Genomic DNA, 19,285 nt, shown 5'->3' with positions numbered 1-19,285 from the left:
TGGAGGCTTCCCCAGTTTGACAGTGGGAGTCCCAGGACAGACCTGAAAAGATTCTATGTGATGATGATGATGATGATGATAATGATGATGATGATGATGATGATGATGATTTTAAACTCTAACCAAACTCTAACCGAAAGCTCCAAATGACTGAATTTAGTCTAATTCTTTGTTTCTAAGATTCTAGGAATTCACATGAATAAAACAATTGCCAGTGTTCTCATCAGTCAAAGCACTCTGACCTGGACCATGGCAGATTCCGAGAACACTGGGCACAGGCTGTGATGATCAGGCTCTTCAACACTCAGCCTCTGCTGACACACCTATTAAGGGGGGCACATGGGTTGATGCTTGTTTTAGTCAGCTTTTCCACTGCTGGGACCAAAAGACCTGGCAAGAACAATTTTAGAGAAGGCAAAGCTTATTTGGGGGTACATGATTTTCGAGGTCGCCACCGCAACAAATAAACCCTGAAGGCACTCTCCCAAGGACCCACCTTCTCTAGCCACACTCTACTTGCTTATAGTTAGCACCCAGTGAATCCCTATTAGGGGATTAATGCACTGATTAGGTTAAGGCTTTTATAACCCAATCACTTCACCTCTAAGCTTTCTTGCATTATCTCACTCATGGGCTTTTGGGGACACCTCATATCTAAACCACAACAATGCTGCAGCTGGCTGAGGCCTGGTAATTTTACCTCTCTCCTTTTAAGAGGGAAAGAACTTTTGTGGATCCATCTCCTGGGAGGAGTCAGCTGGGCTGTTCTCCTTTCTGCAGCCCCTGGAAATTACCCTTCTCCTTTCTGCCTCTGTACATTTTACCACTGTAGTTACCTCCTGTAAGTAGAATCATGCAGTATTCCATGGTTAGGGGAATATTCTGTGGTTAATTTCACAGCGTGAGTCTCCAAGTTTATCCATGTTGTAGCATGTGCCACAAAAATGCTCAAAGGCTGAAAAACCTAGGTACATGCCATGGTTTGTTTTTCTGTTCATCTGCCAATGGACACTTGGGTGTTTTTCTTCTTTAGGAGCTTGAGAATAATCCTGCTAAGAACTTGTGGGTACAAATATCTTTTTGAGTCTGCTTTTAATTCTTTTGGGTATCTATAAGAAATGGAATTGTTGAATTATATCATTTTAAATTTAATTTTTAGCCACCATATTATTGTCTATATATAGTCTAAGTATATATGTATGAATACACACACAAAAATATATACATTATGCATAAACACATATTTATAAATGTTTATGTATTGTATGTATATACATTTGTGTATGAACATATAATACAAAAACATATTTATACACACATACATAGACTATCTCTATATACAGTCTTCTATGTTACATTCCCACCAATGATGCACAAGATTTCAATTTCTTCATATCTTTTTGAACTTTTTTTTTTTTTTTGCTAGTAGTTATCCTAACAATGTGAAGCTGTGTCTCATTGTGGTTTTGAGTTTCATTTCTTTAATGGTTAGGAATGTTGATTATCTTTTCATGTACTCATTGGGATGCCTAGGATTTTGACCATATTCTCCATTTGAATGTTTCTCAATGGTGGTTGTATATTAAAATCTCCCTTGAAACTGTTGAGAAAAATAGTGGTGTTTGAGAGCTATCAATAATTTAGAATTGTAGAGATGGAGACCCAAGCATCAGCATTTTTAAAAAGTAGGTGGTGGAGCTCTGGGTCTCATATCATTGGACCGGAGTGGAGTCATGTCACATTTACTGATATTGTCCTACTTTCAGCACACACTTTTTTAACCTTCTGTGAAAATACAACACACACACACACACACACACACACACACACACACACACACACACAGTCTTTGTCCCTGGGTTTTGATGCAGAACTTCTAAATTTCTTTGAATTTCTTAAGTGATGGGGGTGTCAAGATCTTTCTTGTAATCCAGGTGAACCCCATTTCAATAATAGTTAAATTTACACTAATGAGGAGGCTCTTGAAGAATCTCAAGAAAACTTTGGGCTGGGGTAGTTTCCAGAAGAAACAACTATGTGATTCGAGGATTGGAAATTTTCATCCCATCTCTGGACCTCTGGGTAGGGGAGAAGAGTGGGAGATTGAGTTCAGTTACCATTGGCCAATGATTTAGTCAATCATACCTATGTAATAAAACCTGTATAAAAACCTTAAGTGATAGGTCTCCAAGTGGGTGACCACACTGAGGGGCTGAGAGGTTAGCATGTATGGAGAAGGTATTGCAGCCCACATTCTGTCCTTCATACCTTGCTCTATGCATTTCTTTCATTTAGATGGTCAGTAACAGAAGGTAAGGTGCCTATTTAGTTCTGTGAGCTGTTCTAATAAATTATCAAACGTGAGGAGGAAATTGGAACCCTTATAGATTTGGGGAATATAAAATGGTGCAACCACTGTAGAAAAAATTATATAAATTCTTCAATAATTTAAATATTGAATTACATAGTCCAGCCATTATAGTCAGTAGATAAACTGGTACTACAATTGGTTCTATAGGTAATTATAGTATAGGTGGAAACCTAGGATGTGCAACTGGTATCTGAAGTGAAGTTGGTCTTATGGAATTGAACCCTTTACCTGCAGTGTATGTAGTAACTCCAGGAAGTTAATGCCAGAATTATATTAATTGCAAGACACTCAGTTTGTATCTGAAAAATTGAAGAATTGTTTAGTGGAGAATAAAATACACCTATTTCACCAAAAGTGGTGTGAATAAAACAGTTCATAACTTCCTTATAATAAGGTAGGAATAATAATATCTACTTGGAAGATTGATTTTGATGTTGCACTGAGATAATGGGATATATGATAAATAGCATTTAGTAGGTAAATGTCATGGGAGGAAAGGGAGGGGACAACTGTGTTATTCTGTTTTGATGATAACGAGGGGAGACGTACTCACCCTGGAAGAGAGGGCAAGACCGGATGAGAATGATAATGGCCAGGAACAGTGGTTCATAGCTCTGGCTACACATGAAAGTAAATCGGAGATTTTAGTTTCTTCTGAGGAGTTTCTTGTCAAATTGCTTTCCACAGAAGACACGTGGTTTAGGGCTCTAGAATTGGTTGGCCACCACCTCTCAGGCCTGTTTTAGGAGAAAAATCTCACTGTAGAACCATAGGAGGCAGAGAAGCTACTTCGACCTCAAAGGACCTCACCTTCAAACATAGCCTGAAAATAATATGAAGGAAAAACAGTGCTGAATGCTCTCTAAATCTCTTCACTTCAGTGTGTATTAGCAACAAGGTTGGGTAAGTAATTGATTTAAACATATGATTTCTTATTTGATAAAATATTCTTTTAATTTCCAATTCCTACCCTGCAATGCCAGCTCACATGATTGGGATAATACTACTATTATGTTCTTTCATCTTGTAGTATAACAAAGAACCAGATGGCATGATTTCAATAAAAAAATATTGAGTTCAGGTTCTTTTGTCTGCTGTCTGCATTCAGGAAGGATTTTCTTTGATATAACAAGGCCATTATTAGATTTTAATTAAGTGACAGGTGATTATGAGAGCCACGATTTTTAGCATTTTATACCTAAGTTTTACAAAGCTTAAAAATGTCCTATAGGGCTTTTTTTAAAAACATTATGTTTATACTCAACCAATGGAGAATCTCAGATATATCGCTCTCTCCTCTATCTGTGTCTCTATCTGGAATGCCAATCACTTTAATCAATCAGGAGTATACTCTGAATTATCTTATGTAGCCCTATTTATTTCCTTTCTGTGTTCAGTTCCTTTTAACTAAAAAAAAAATGTCTGTGCACATAGATTTGGATCAGAAAGATCCTGGGGATGGAAGCTATGCCCAGGAACAACTCTTGGCAAATCTAGAAAATGGTCGCTGTTGGCCTTCATCAAACACAACCTAACTCAACCTCCTACTCGCTCCCTCAGTCCTCGTTACCCACTCCCTTCCAACTCCCTAAGCCCTAACCAAGTTATAGTATTTTGATTATTCATGGTGTAAATACCATATAAGGGTTGATTTCAAGTTGCCATAAAGTCTTCACGAAGCAAGGAAGGGGAGGCAATTTCAACTCCTTCAACCTGATCTGGTGTGAGCTGGCTCCAGCACACCACCGGCCCTAATGATTGCTGTCTGTCCTGCCATCTGTGTCAAAACCCACTGTCCGAATAGGATTTTTCATTAGTCATTTATACTTTTCTGTGAATTTCTGCCTTTTAGGTCCCTGTTTCAGAGGATGTGTTTTCCACTCTGGACATTTTATGTCAATGAGCAGGTAGACATTTCATGGAGGATGAGAAGAATGACTTCTTCAAGCTCATATTCACATTGTGGGGAGAAAAGATCATGTGAGAAGACATCATGGGGGACAAGGCTGTGTCCCTAGCCTCTCCACTGTGTGATCTCAGGTAAGGTGTGCCTTTTCATTGGCCTCAGATTTCTCAGGAAGGAGTGAGCCAGCTGGCCTCTAAGGGTGCTCCCATTTCTGATATGTCACCTCTCCATGTGGCATCATTGGAGTCCAACTATGCTCAATCACAAAATCACAAAAACTATGAGCTGTGGCCAAGCAGATTAACAGGTCATTTCATCATGTTTGTTTAATCAATTGAATGCTTCTGATATGAAGCATTTGGTTAAAGAAGTAGGTAAGGGAATTAATGCGCTTATTTCTTAATAAAAGAACCCTCACAAACTTTATAATACTTTCAGTCTGTCACCAGCATTTGTTAGTATGCAAAGAATTTATCTATTCCTTGTAATCAAGTGGTATTTATCATACAGTTGTTACCTTATTAAGCTATAATAAATGTCTAGTTAAGTGCATATAGGCTGTTTCCATTGCAATTTAATTACCAGCCTAGTTAATTAGGCAATACACTCTAACACCATTTTTATTCAAAGGGTTCCTTGGCTTTATTAGCAGGTTCAAAAGAAGGAGCAGTAGACCCAATACCATTGGTTAGGAGAAGTAGAGAAAACCATGAAGCAGCTTCCATTTATATAGTGCCTACTATGTGCCAGTATTTTGTAGAAACCACCTCTAAATTCTCATAATGACTCATTTAGGACTTCAAATATGGAAAATAACTGCTTAGAGTGCCTATGGACAGAAGACCTGTGATGCAGTCAAATGCTCTCCCACTGAGCTGTACCCCCATGGCCTGTGATATTTGCATTTTTCCAAACTGCAGGGACAAAAGGTGGATGCTCCATACCTAGTAGATATCCTGCCTTTGGATTGCAGTCAGAGCTCTCCCAGTGCTTCTTAGGAGTCCATTCCAGTGCCACATTTCTCTTGAGGACTAGTTTTAGGAATTACTGAGAAATCTCAGTCAATGCACGGGAATTTCTCATGCAACAGGTGAATAAACAAATTTTATTTACTTGTTTTGAAATTAGCTTAAGATTCTGAAGCATGGGCAAATGCTTCCTTTTAGGAAACTCTGGATTTTCAGTTGTTGTCAATCCCTGTACTTCAGAGAGAATGAAAGACTCCAGGGAGCAAATATTGATGAGGAATGGGAAAGAGGATGGTTGGAGATTGGGTGGGGACAGGAAAGAGGAGGAGATGGAGAAACAAATTAGTAGATTTAGCACTTGTAATGTTCCTTAGGACTTGTAATTAATTGTCCTTGTGGAGCCCAACAGCCTTGTTCTGATCAGAAAAATCACATGAGCCTAGGAAAATTTGTGGCAGGAGAGTTTTAGATTAGTTGAAGGTGTGGGGTTTGGAAAATCATTATGATGTATTTGAATCCTCACTTAATTGCTAAAAGCTGAAGGACTATTTTCTGATACATTGTGACTTGTTCTGAAGTGAGGTTAGAAATGACTTTTTTTTGGTCAGCAGTGTGGGGTTAATGAATCAAAGAAAGGTGTCGACATCTTATGCACTAGTTTTATGTCACTACAATAAGAGATCTGATATAATTAACTTATAAAGAGAAATGTTTTGTTTAGTTTGCTGTTTTGGACATTCTAGTCCAAGATTGACTGGTCCTATTGCTTTGGGCTTGTGGCAAGGCAACCTCATGTTAGGAATAGGTGACAGAGCCAAATTGTTCACCTTTTGGCCAGGAAAAAAAGAGAGAACAAGTCGGGATTCTACAATCCCTTTTGGGGGCATGGCCCCAATGACCTAAGGAATTCTCATAAAGTCCTACTTTATGAGATTCCACTATCTTCTGAAAGCACCCTGTGGTGGACCAAGCCTTTAATGCATGGGCTCTGGGGGACATTAAGATAAAAATTATGGCATCCTACCTTCCAGCTCCACTCAGTATTCATAGGAGGGATATCAGCTTCATGTTCCCTGGATTGTCATTATAAGGCACATACTTGGCGGTATGCAGATGGTTGCAAGACTAAGCAAAGGATGTCCAAAATTTTAAAACATTTAGAAAAGGACCCTAGATATAGATTAAATATTCTTAGATTTGTTAATTGAGCCATAGGACTCATTTTAATCACTTCACACTATGATCCACTGGATAACATTTCTAAAATAAATATTTTATTTTCTTGCTTACTCATTGGAGACTTATTTCTGAACCATATTTATTAAGTTAATCACTAATTCAGTTTTTGGAGAGATGCTGTATGTCTATTTATGCATTAAAGAAAGAACTTGTATAATTCACCAGTCATCCTGTCATAAGCACCTAACACAATATCTGATACATAATAGACACTACAGTGTCTATATATAATAGTCAATATACATAATAGACACTATGGACATAGTAGAACATTTGTAGAATGAACTCATTTTTCCCCTGGAGTAACATTTATATAAAGGTCATGGATTGGCCACTAAAGAGAGAAAGGATGTATATAGTTAGTATCTAAATTGATGCTAAACCAACCAAGATGAAGCATTTGAAGGGATTAGGTGATGCCAATGTCAGTTATCTACTAGATACACTTTTGGCCCTGGAAATGCATCAGTGAACTAATCAGACAAAAAATTATTGCTTTTATAGCATTTACATTCTAAGAGCAGAGAGATGACAACACACAATAAATATGTGGAGAGAGAGTAAGGGAAGTGTGATGATTAATTTTAGGTATCAACTTCAAAAAGGGGATACTAAAGACAGCTGTAAAGCACTATTCCTGGATATGTCTGTTAGGGTGTCTACAGAAAGGATTGGCTTTTGAATCAATGGACTGAATAAGAAAGTTCTACCCAACAGCCGCAAGCACCATCCACTCAGGTGAGGACATGGATAGTCTAAAAAAGCAGAGAAAAGGTAAATTTGCTCTTTTTCTGGATCTAGGATAGCCTTCTTTCCCTGTCTTTGAACATCAGAACTCCAGGTTCTCTAGTCTTTGGACTCTAGGACGTGCTCCAGTAGCCCTTTAGTTGCTCTGTCCCTCCACCTTGAACTTTGAGTTATTCCTTTGGATTCCTTGATGTTCAGGGCTTCAGAATGGGACTGAGGTATGCTACCAAGTTACTTAGTACTCTGGCTTATAGACAACATATCATGGAACATCTCAGCCTCTCTAATCCCATGACTCAATCTTCACAAAGATACCTTCTTATCTATCTATCTATCTATCTATCTATCTATCTATCTATCTATCTATCTATCATCTGTCTCTATAAACATCATCCATCCATCCATCCATCCTATTGCTTCTGTTATCTGAAGAACCTGGATGAATACAGAAAGGGACAGATACAGGGAAAGGTGAAAATGTGTGGGAGTAGATAGATATTAAGGAAAGACCTCCCTCATAAGAGTACTTGTGAACAAATATCTGAAGGAAGTGAGGGAATGTTTCAAGAAGATATCTGAGAACAATAAGAAAAAATTCTGATCGAAGAGCAAGTATAAAGATCCCAAAATAGAAGCATATCTGCCACAATGAAGAAACAGTGAAGAAGTTAAGAAAAATGAATTGGGATGAATAAGTAGAAAAGTAATAAAATGGGGTGCACAGAAGTATCAGAAGTCAATATCATATAGGGCCTCATGGGTCATTATAAGGACATTGGATTTTATCTTGAGTGAGACAGGAAACTAATGAATTTTGAGTAAGTGAATGATTTTAGAGGATCACTGGGACTTCAGAAATGAGGACAGATTGGAGGGTGAAAAGAATTAGACAAGTCTGGAGATTGTAACTGTGGTGAGATGATAATAGTTCTGACAAAGATGGTACTGGATGAAGTGGAGATGGTGAAAGTAGTCATAGCCTGAATATAATTTGAAGGTAAAATCAGCAGTAGTCTCTGATTATGTGGTATAAGAATGAAAGAGAAGAGATAAGGATGATCCCAAGATTTCTGATTTAAACAATATGAAGAATAAAATTTTCATTTAATAACATGGAAAAAATTGTGGAAGAAGCACATTTTGGAGGCTTTGGGGAATTATTAGGAGTTCAGTTATGTCTTTTTAATTTTAAAACATCTTTTTAGAATCAAAATGAAGATGTCAAGGAGACAATTGTGTGCACAGAATTGGAATTCAGTAAAGAGTTTTAGAATGCAGATGTAAATTAGGAATTGAGCCATGAGAATAGGTGAGATAACCAAGATAATGATTATAAACAGACAAGGGAGGTAACTCAAGGTGTGAACTCTGGGGCATAGGAGAATTGAGGAGAAACCAGAAAAAGAAACTGAGAAACTTAATCAAGTGAGGCAGTAAGAAATCTACAAGAAAGCCATTAGAAGAAAGTACTCCAAAGTAGAGGGAGTATGTCTGGTTCTGCTGGTGGATCAACATCTTTAAGATAAGAATCGAGAATTGACCATATTTTTGTTGAGTTTAATAAAGTAGACATCACCAGTATCCTTAAGAGCATTTTTCTAAGGATGACAAAATTCTGAGTAAAATCTTAACTAGTGTATTCTCAAAATATGGGAAAGAAAAAAAAGCACAGAAATGGAAGAAACATTTTTAAGAAGTATTATTGCAAAGGAGAGCAGAGAAATAATGTAAACGTATAGGTGGATGTGGAGTGAAGAACTTTTTTTTTTCTATGTTGGGAAAAGTAATACTATGTCTGTGTCCTAATGATAATGATCCAACAGAAATAAAAAAGGATGATTCAGAAGAGAGGGGGGAAATTAATGGAGAAGAATTATGGAGTAGAAGAAATTAATGGGTCCAGTGGACAGGCACATAGAGAAATAAAATATATCACAGCAAGTTCATGAAGAACAGAAGGATGGTAAACAAAAAAAAGTAACTTTGGTCTTATCCATTTCATGAAGTAGTAGAATATTTTACTAATGTAGGCTCTGATTAGTAAAAGACAAGTAGTAAATCTGTAGCAACATTAACACACACACACACACACACACACACACACACACACACACACACATACAGAGAGAGACATACCTAAAACATCAGTGAAGGAAATAGAATTCTAAAACAATAAAAGAGAAAAAGAGAAAGATCAGATGGCACAAATGGAGAAAAAAGCACAAAAGTGGAATTAAATCCAGATATAATGATTATATTTATTATAAATGAAATAATCCTAGTAAAATTACAAGATTTTCATATTGGATAGCTAAAGAACATAGAAATAAGCTGTGTGTAATAAGTGCACTAAATACAAAGCCACAGATAGGTTGAAAGTAGAAGAATGGAAGAATATGTAGCATAAAATATCAAGTAAAATCCAAACCAACCAAGCAAACAAAAAACAATAAAAACAAAACTAAAAGTACTGTGGTTATTTTAATAGCAAACAAGTTGGAAACAGTTTTAAAGAAGATTTTATACACAAATAGACCTTCAAATGAAAAGTGTAATACCACTGATACAGAGAAACACTTCACATTTATAAAGAGGTCAATTCATCAGGGGGACATACAACTCAAATATGTATATCTCCAACAAAAATCTAAGAAATACATGAAAATGAACAGAACTGAATTGAGAAAAAGAAAAATGCATAGTCAGGAAAAGGCAAAGTTACAGAATAAATAAATTAAAAAACAGTGATATAATTTGGGTAATATTGTAAAATATTTGGTCTAATGTACATTTTATAGAACCCTAAAGCAGACAATAGATTGGGCATTCTTTTCAATCACACATGAATTGAATGAAAGAATGACAAAGTTCTAAGAAACAAGTTTTAATAAATTTCCAAGAATTGAAATCAGGTAGCATATATTCTCTGAAGGCCACACATTAAATTATAAGTCAATAATATAAAGATATCTAGATATATAAATATTTGGAAATTAAATAACAGATTTAAAAATTCATAGGCCCAACAATAAATCTCAAATAATTAAAAAATATTTTGACTTAATGAAAATTCAATACATCAAAATAAGTGAGATATAGCTTAAATACCTTAAAGGATAATTAATCTAAATGTCTGTATTATAGACAAAAAAACTATAAAACTAGAAAAATAAGAGAAAATTACAACTAAAGTCAGTAGAATAAAGAAAATTAAAATAAAATTGAATATTAACAAAGCACAAAATGAACAAATGATACAGAAAATAGACAAAATTTCATGAAAAGATTTGTAAACTTTATATTACTATAGCCAGACATTTTAAGAAAGAAAATATGAATCACCGATATTAGGAATAAGGGGAATTAATACAGGTTCCACATATATTTAAAAAACTGAAGAGATATTTTGAATTGTCTCATGCCACTAATGTTTACATCTTAGATAAATTCATTGAAAACAATAACATCTTCTGATTTGCAATACTAAGGATCAAACCCAGAACCCTTGTGCTTGCTAGGGTCTATTTTGGATCATAGACTACATCCCTAGCCTGAAAACCATAGTTTTAAAAGCTGCTAAAACAGGAAGTTAAAAGTCTGAACAATCTTATTTTATTTTGTAAAAAATAAAGTTTTTATTGGCAAATTTAAGGTATTGTCTTAATAAATAATATAAAATAATATTTTAAATAATAAAAATATTTTAAATTTTTAAGTAAAAACTTTCCACATCAAGTGAATGAAAAGATAAACCACAGACTAGGAGAAAATATTTGCAAAAGGCATATTTGATTGGGGATTATGATCCAAAATAGACAAAGAATTCTTAATACTCAACAGCAAAGGAAAAACCAGCTTGATTAAAAGGTATGTCACTAGATGAGTTGGAGGAAGTACCCAGAAGTGTACTCTGCCCTGGCAGGCTCTTGTGTTAAGAAAAGCATTTCAGGAAATATCAAAAGAGAAACAAAAATATTAGTAAGTTTCATATATTTTATATTTAATTGCACAAAATAAACATTTCCATTCCAAAAGGGAGAACACAAGAAGAATGGATGGGACCAAAGTAAGGCAAAATCCACCTGGACAAATAAATCCTATAGCTGCATGTCCAGTATCTGCGGCACATGGCATCATAATGTTCTCTCCAAAAAACATGTATAGCTCTGCCCCTATGACCTTGCTAATTGCCCCCTGCATGGCCTCTATGTTAGCTTGTTTCTGCAGTTTTCCTCTGCAGATGTCCTACAGCTTGTCATGGGTATGGTCTCACCAATTCTTTTTTTTTTAAATATATATATATATATATATATATATATATATATATATATATATATATATATATATATTTTTTTTTTAATTTACTGTATTTAGTTATCGGCAGGCACAACATCTTTGTTTGTATGTGGTGCTGAGGATCGAACCCGGCGCGCATGCATGCCAGGTGAGCACGCTACTGCTTGAGCCACATCCCCAGCCCTGGTCTCACCAATTCTTGAGATGCCCTAAAGCCTTTGTTCTTATTGTCTCTGGATAATGTGTTTAGCATCTCTTTGGCAGCTGTGATCTCTTTAGCAACCACTACTTCCTTGGTGCCAGTTTGCTGACATGTTTCTAAACAAACTGTAAGGTTTTTATATCTTTCTGCTCTGCTTTCTTCTCCTCATTGTCATAGCAAACTTGGCTGAAAGCCACAAGTAATATTCATGCCACTGCCCAAATGCTGCCCTGCTTTGAAATTTGCCTTGTCAGACTAATTAGTCCATCACCTTAAATTCAGCCTCACAGAAAGTCTCAGGACGTGGACAGAATATAGACAACTTCTTTTCCAGAATGTAACATGGATGACCACTACTAGTCCAACTTCCAGTAGAGTTCTCTTTCCCCTCTGAAACTTCATGAGCCAAGTATTTCCTTTGCAGTCCTATTGGCATTTTGATCTTCTGAGTTCTCACCAGAATCACTCATTAAACTCTGGCTTACGTATTCCAAGGTTTTTTCAGCCTTCATTTCCAAACTTTTTCAAACTCCTCCCACAAACCAGTTGCAAAAGCTTTTAAAGCACATAGTCAAGTTAGTCACAGTAATGACCCCACATTTGTGTAACAATTTTCATATTAATCACCTTTGTGTCAATGAGCAAAAACAACTTAGAGAAGAAAAAGTTTATTTTGGCTCCCAGTTTCAAAGTTTCAGTCCATGGTCATAGTTATGGAGTGCATGGACTTCATACGTCTGAGCCCAAGGTGAGACAGAACATCATGGCAGAAGGGTATAAGGTTGTGGCAAAAACAGTTGCTCAGTTCATGACAGCTGGGAGAGAGGGAGAGAGAGAGAGAGAGAGAGAGAGAGAGAGAGAGAGAGAGAGAGAGAAGAAAGAGGTATATGCCAGGGATAAAATATAAATCCCCCAAACGTGGCCCCAGTGACAATGACCTACTTCCTCTAGTCATACCCTATTTCCCTATAGTTAACACCCAATTAATTCATTCAAGTGGATTAATCCATCTAGTAGATTTTAGCTTTCATAATCTAATCAATTCCATTCTATGCATTCTTGCATTGTCTCACATGTGGACTTTTTAGGAGGATATCTCATATTCAAACCATAATATCCATTCTGGAAAAATTCCAGGGAAGAACTTGGAACTGTCTGCTTTGGGTGCAAGCCACACAGGAGCTGTGAGACCTTGAATAGGCTAAATGACAGTATAATTCTAATAATTGAATCTCCCTCATATGGTTATTGGGATGATCCATGAAGAACATTTAAACACAACAACAAACATGGGCTGATGTGACCAGGTTGATGAAGAGCTATGATTAGCTGAGCCTAGTTAAAGATGCTCTGTGTATGGGAGGGGGCTAAGACCTTTTCCAAAGGGTGCTGGGCTTAGCCAAAAGATAGCCATCTGTGCTAACTCAGGGTTTCCCTCCTCTTTGGCTGCATATGCTCCCTTTTTGTTCTTAAAGAATGTTCAGTGCTCCAACCACTTTTTCCTTTGATAGTTGTACTTTTAGCATTTTTTAAAAAATTTAAATGATGTGTCTTCTTAGACCTGGCACTATGCTGTCCTGAGCCTTATTTCTTTGAATGCATGATTTGGTGGATTCCAACTCCATACTTGTTCCTTTGAAGAATTAGCCAAATTCCTGGGTTGCACATTAGTAAGGCTTCCCTGGCCCTTATGTCTCTTCACCTAATCTTATAGCAGCTCCTAGGGCTTGACTGCTTAGTGTTCTGTTAAGCAGACACCTCTTTAAAGACATAGAAAGGGGTAGGAGGGCATATATTCTGTCAAGACACCCTGGGGAGACAAATATTTACTCAAGAAACTGGACAAATTCAAGCCTGTATATGTACCTCTACAGACATGTATCTCAGAGAGATAAAGGAAAGGAATATTTACGGATTTTTTTTTCCTGTTCTTCCTCATCATCTTATCTCACAAGGAGCCTATGGTGAGACTACATTCATGCTCATGTGCTGTTGGAGAAATGAAGGCTCAGAGGCAATTAGTAGCCCAAGGCTTCACATGCTTTTTCTGAGAAAGAGAAGAGGAAGAGGAGAACAAAGATCAGGAAGTATGGTAGTGACAGTGTGGTGATTTTGGACTTAATAGATTTTTCAATTATTTATGTATTGTTCTATGTGTGCTAACTATGTACTCAGCTCTGTGATAGATTATATGGAGTATTCAAAACTTTTTCTTGTTCAGGGAACTGAAAATCAACTGTGAAGACAGTCCAGAAAACAAAAAGAGATGAGGGTAAGTTTCATATAATTGATAAAGCATTAATAGTGCATTAGGACACTAGGCAGAAGTCTCATGGGCTGGGTGACACCTAGGAAGGGTCTGGGGAGAGGAGAATGACTCTTATCCTATGGTGTCTCATCTGGTATCTGGACTCTGGATCACACAAAATATACAGACAGACATCTACTGTGTCAAACCATTTGGAGTCTGCAGAGGGAATCCTCTCCTGCTTTTGGATACAGACCCCTGCTTTAAAAATAAACTAGGTGCAAATCCTGTTTGGGACAATGAACTTCAAGATAGAGAGAGGAGATGGTATAGATGATCAATTTTTCATTGATTTTCAAACTTCTGTTTTTTGGGGGGCGGAAAAAAAGGGCAACTTTCATGGACCAAAATCTATTATTTTGCTGAGAAAGCTGTTCTTGAGACTAAAAATGCTGACATTCCTGGGGAAAAGAAGAAAAAGCCAAATTCATGCCTTGAAGCAGATTTGCAAAAAATATGCATTTGTGTCTGCCAAAGCAGATTTTTTTCTCCTCTTATCCCCAAATGTTTTTTTTTTTCCCATTTTCACCACAATAGACTATGTTTTAGGAGAGATGTAACTAATTCCTGATCCATTTAATAAAAGATGTGTTAAGAAGAAAGTGACTCACTTTTGGTGTGGAAAATGTCTTTCCAATTCTCTTAGTGTAACTATGTTCATGGGTAGAATATGACTTCTCAGTGGTCAGGAGATTGATCCTATTTACACTGCTAATTAGCTGTCAACTTGGGCAAGTGACTTTTCTCTCTGAGCCCCTTACCTCAGTTTCCCCACATGCAAAGTGACTCCCAGTGGTATTCAAACTAAGGTTTGCAGAACCTTCTTAGGTGTCCCCTGAAGGTCAGGGTCAACTTGCAGGGATTGAAACATATGGAACTATGACCTTCTTTGCTCCTATTTACTTCTTCAGGCAAAGCAGATATGCTTTTGTCTGTTTCGTAAAGTTATGCATTCTGATACAATTGCTTTTATTTTTGATTGGTTCTTTTTAGTTATACAAAACAATAGGATTCATTTTGACATAATTATAAAAGAATGGAATATATTTTGTTCTAATTCAGTCTTTAGTACTTCCCCCTTGCTTTTCCTCCTCACTCCCCCATTATCCATTCCCTCTACTCTCCTGATCTTTCTGCTATTTACTTACATTTTTTTTTTCTTTTGAAATTAATGTCTTGTGGATGTAAGTGATTGTGAGATTTGCTGTGCTATATTTATATATGTACATAGGAAATTTAGGTCAGATTCATTCCACCACCTTTCCCTATCCCATCCCATCTTCCTTCCTTTCAATCCCCTTCTCTACTCCACTGCTTGCTCTTCTATTTTTAGCCCCCCACCTTTATTTTAGAATAGCTTCTGGATATCAGAGAAAACATTTGACCTTTGACTTTTTGAGATTTGCTTATTTCACTTGGCACAATAGTCTCTGGTTCTATTCATTTACTGGCAGATGGCATAAAGTCATTCTTATTTATGGGTGAGTAATACTCCGTTGTGTATATATACCACATTTTATTTATCCATTGGTCTGTTGAAGGCATCTTTGTTGGCTCCACAGCTTGGCTATTGTGCTTTATGCTGCTATAAACATTGATGTGGCTGCATCACGGTAGTATGTTGATTTTAAATATTTTAGATATATCTGGAGAATTGGGATAGCTGGGTCATATGGTGGTTCCATTCCTAGTTTTTTGAGGAATCTCCATACTGCTTTCCAGAGTGGTTGCACTAACTTGTAGTATTAAAATTAGTAATGTAGGAGTGTACACACAATGCATGAGTGTATCCACATCCTCACCAACATTTAATGTTACTTGTATTTTTTATTTCTTTGTACCAGGGATTGAATTCAAGGATTTTTAGTTACTGATCTACATCCCTGGTCCTTCTTTTTATTTTTTATTTGGTGGCAGGGTCTTGCTAAATTGCTCAAGAACTTACTGAGGCTGGCTTTGAATTTGCAATCCTTCTGCTGCAGCCTCCTGAACTGCTGGGATTACAGGCATGTGCTCCCATACCTGATTTATAATCTTGATAATTGCCGTTATGACCAGAGTGAGATTAAATCTCATTGTAGTTTTAATTTGAATTTCTTTAATTGCTAGAGATGGTGAACATTTTAAAATACAATTGTTGACCATTTTTATTTGTTCTTTTGAGGACTGGCCATTCAGTTTCTTTCTGATTTATTGATTTATTTGGTGTTCAGTTTTTTGTATATCCTGGTTACTAATGCCCTATCTGAGGAGTTAAAAGAAAGATTGTGCTGATTGATGTCTTTCATTCTATTACCTCATGGCTTTAGGTCTTCAAACTTAGTGCACTTACCACATTTGGATCTACCACTGCTCTGAAACAGATGTTATTCTTTTCCCAACTGATTTCATCAATAGAGGTGGGGGCTACCTGATTGTGCATGAGAAAAGCAATGGGTCTTCAGGGTTCACAGCTGCCCTGAAAATCCTGATGGAAGAGAGATGATGTCATACGCACAAGAGATTTGATAACACTAGTTATATTCCTGCTATGGACAGCTTAACCATAGGTACTGCCTAGATTTCAGGAAGTCCTAACTACCCCTCAAAGCAAATAACTCTGCCCACTTATGTCTAATAATTGGCATTCCAATAGCTGAAGTTGGAATTATAGTTGTAATCTTAACCCCATAGATGTGTTGTTGACCCTGTGGATGATTCCCTAGACAATGAAGTGTGTGTGTGCGTGCATACACACACATACACCTGCGCGTGCGTGCACATGCGCGCACACACACACACACACACACTTTTTCACTTATTGAATAACTGAGAAAAGCATTCTTCAGGAAATAATAGCCCATTTATGGGGCATCCTGCAAAAGTAAAAAAAAATAGTATAATCGTATAACTCCCAGATTCTCAGCAATTTCCACCTGCTCTTCTGGAAGAACACTATTTATAGGAATTGATTTTTAAAACTTATGTGGAAACTTCTACATTTTCTTTGTGAATCCCAGTGTTTTCCATTGTTGGCTCCTGACTTCAGTTTAGGATTTTTATTTATTTTTTTAATTTTATTTTTATGTTTTTATGCTATGATTTTTATTTTGTTTTTATGTTATTCATCCTGGCTATACCTCTCTGGAATCATCTCAGGAAGACACTAAGGAGATCACTTTGTGTGAATTCACACTGTTGGCTGCATTTTAGGCTGCAAGACTCCGAGGACTGTGTGTGGACAGGGAAGGCCCTCAGTGAGTAATCATCAAAGGAGTGAATAGACAGATGAATGAAAGGCTAGGTCAAGGAGAGCCCTCAACACTCCGCAGACGTGGTCAACACACATTCCATCATGAGCCTACTTCCTGCATCCCTAAACTGTATTTCGGTCTACGATTCTCCATCTTATCTTCATATAATGAGCTATTTTGTTAAATCACTCAAAAAAATTAACACATGTTTGAGTCTAAGAAGAAAATGAGAATTTTTTAACTTCATCTTTCCCTTCCTTCCTTTCATCATTTCTTTTAACTCTCACTTGCTCTGTGCAAATGTTCTGTGATGTAAGAAATTCCAATTGCTTTCTTCACCTTAGAGTAGAATTTTAGCTTGAGCCTAAAAATCTATCTAATTTGAAGGGTTTGTATATTAAAATTCCAATTAAATACACACATATGCACAAGCCCACAGACTGATGGAATGATAGAGAAAATATGACTGGTAATTAATAATGATCATCACTGGATAGTGGTTCATATATATTTATTATTTTTTTCTTTCTGCCTTTTTCTTTTCTCCCAATTGTTTTATTAAATGTATGAATTACCTGTGTTTTAAGAAGACACAGAGATTTTATAAAAGTGGATATGTGCTTTACCACCACCCTTTCACTTACATTGGGATTTAATTCCCTTCTAACCTTATTATTCTACCTGTCAAGCTAGTTTATTACTATTTGTCAGAGGAAACAGAGTAAAATAGAAAGGACTGAAATTTCTCACTACTATCTCTTAACTTCTTATTATCTGCAAAAGACCATAGGTCTTATACTTCCCCTAGGTCTCAAAAAAATCACACTTGTTATTTTTGGTGGAAATTTTTAATATTTTGAATCTGTTTTGAGCTGCAACCTTCCTGGTACTATTTATGAGGAGTCTTGTGGTTTATAGGCTATATGTATGTGTGTGTGTGTGTGTGTATATATATATATATATATATATATATATATATATATATATATATATATATATATATAAAAGCATAAAGTTATAAATGTTTAGTAAGCATAAATTTAGAATCACATATTTTATGTATGTTTACATATACAATATGTGTTATATAGTGTAATATTATAAAACTGATTGGGATAACTAGTTTTATGGTTGTCTCTACCCCCAGGAAGTACCCATTTTAATTGGGATGTTGAAGTTTCATATAGAGAGCCAGAATGGGCCATCTGATAATATGCAAGTAAAGATGAGGCTGTGTAAAGCAAATTATAAATGTTTCCAAGGAAGCTTGATGAAGGTCAAGGAAAGAAACATTGGACTTCAAGGCCAACATGAGCAAATTGTGGAGAGAGTTGCCTTTTCCTAATATCCAATGAGATACAAGGCATGCCATTGGGGAATGTAAGAAATACACTGAAGGCCAAGTGCTGAATCAATGCTGAATGTACAACATAGCGGTTCCCACCACTGGGATCATTGTGGGAAGACATTCTGTCAAATAAAATTTCTTAGTCAAATATTACACATGGGCACGTGTGGAACTGGAATGCAAGATTTTTCCCCCTAGTATTGCCCACCCCCACCTCTATGCTTGCTTCCAATCCTCCCACTCCTCCTTCAAGTTCTGTGCCCTCCTGCCAGATGTTGTCACCTGTCTTTTCTTGGAACGCCTGGGTAATGTTACACAGCTGAGCCTGGCAGGCTCCTGCCCCAGGCCAAACAAACAAACAGAAGAGAAATCTTTCAGGCCGGGCACCTGGGAAAAGTGATCTTGATGCCGTCCATGGCATGAGCTGAGGCAATTGATGACTTGGCATTCTGTCCCTGTGTCATCAATCATACAGAATCAATCTCCACTCCCTCAGGAGCTAGCCCCCAGCTCACATAATTCTCTCTCCCTGCCACCAACCTGAACAGTCTGATCCCAGTGGTGGGAACTGTTTTGTTCTGCGTTCAGCATTGATTCACTTGGCCTTCAGTAGTATTTTCTACATTCCCCAGAAATGTCACTTAATTTATCCTCTCTGAGTTGGCTA

Source organism: Callospermophilus lateralis (assembly GCF_048772815.1).
Source record: "Callospermophilus lateralis isolate mCalLat2 chromosome 17 unlocalized genomic scaffold, mCalLat2.hap1 SUPER_17_unloc_3, whole genome shotgun sequence".
NCBI classification, from domain to species: domain Eukaryota; kingdom Metazoa; phylum Chordata; class Mammalia; order Rodentia; family Sciuridae; genus Callospermophilus; species Callospermophilus lateralis.
This window is presented reverse-complemented; position numbering follows the sequence as displayed.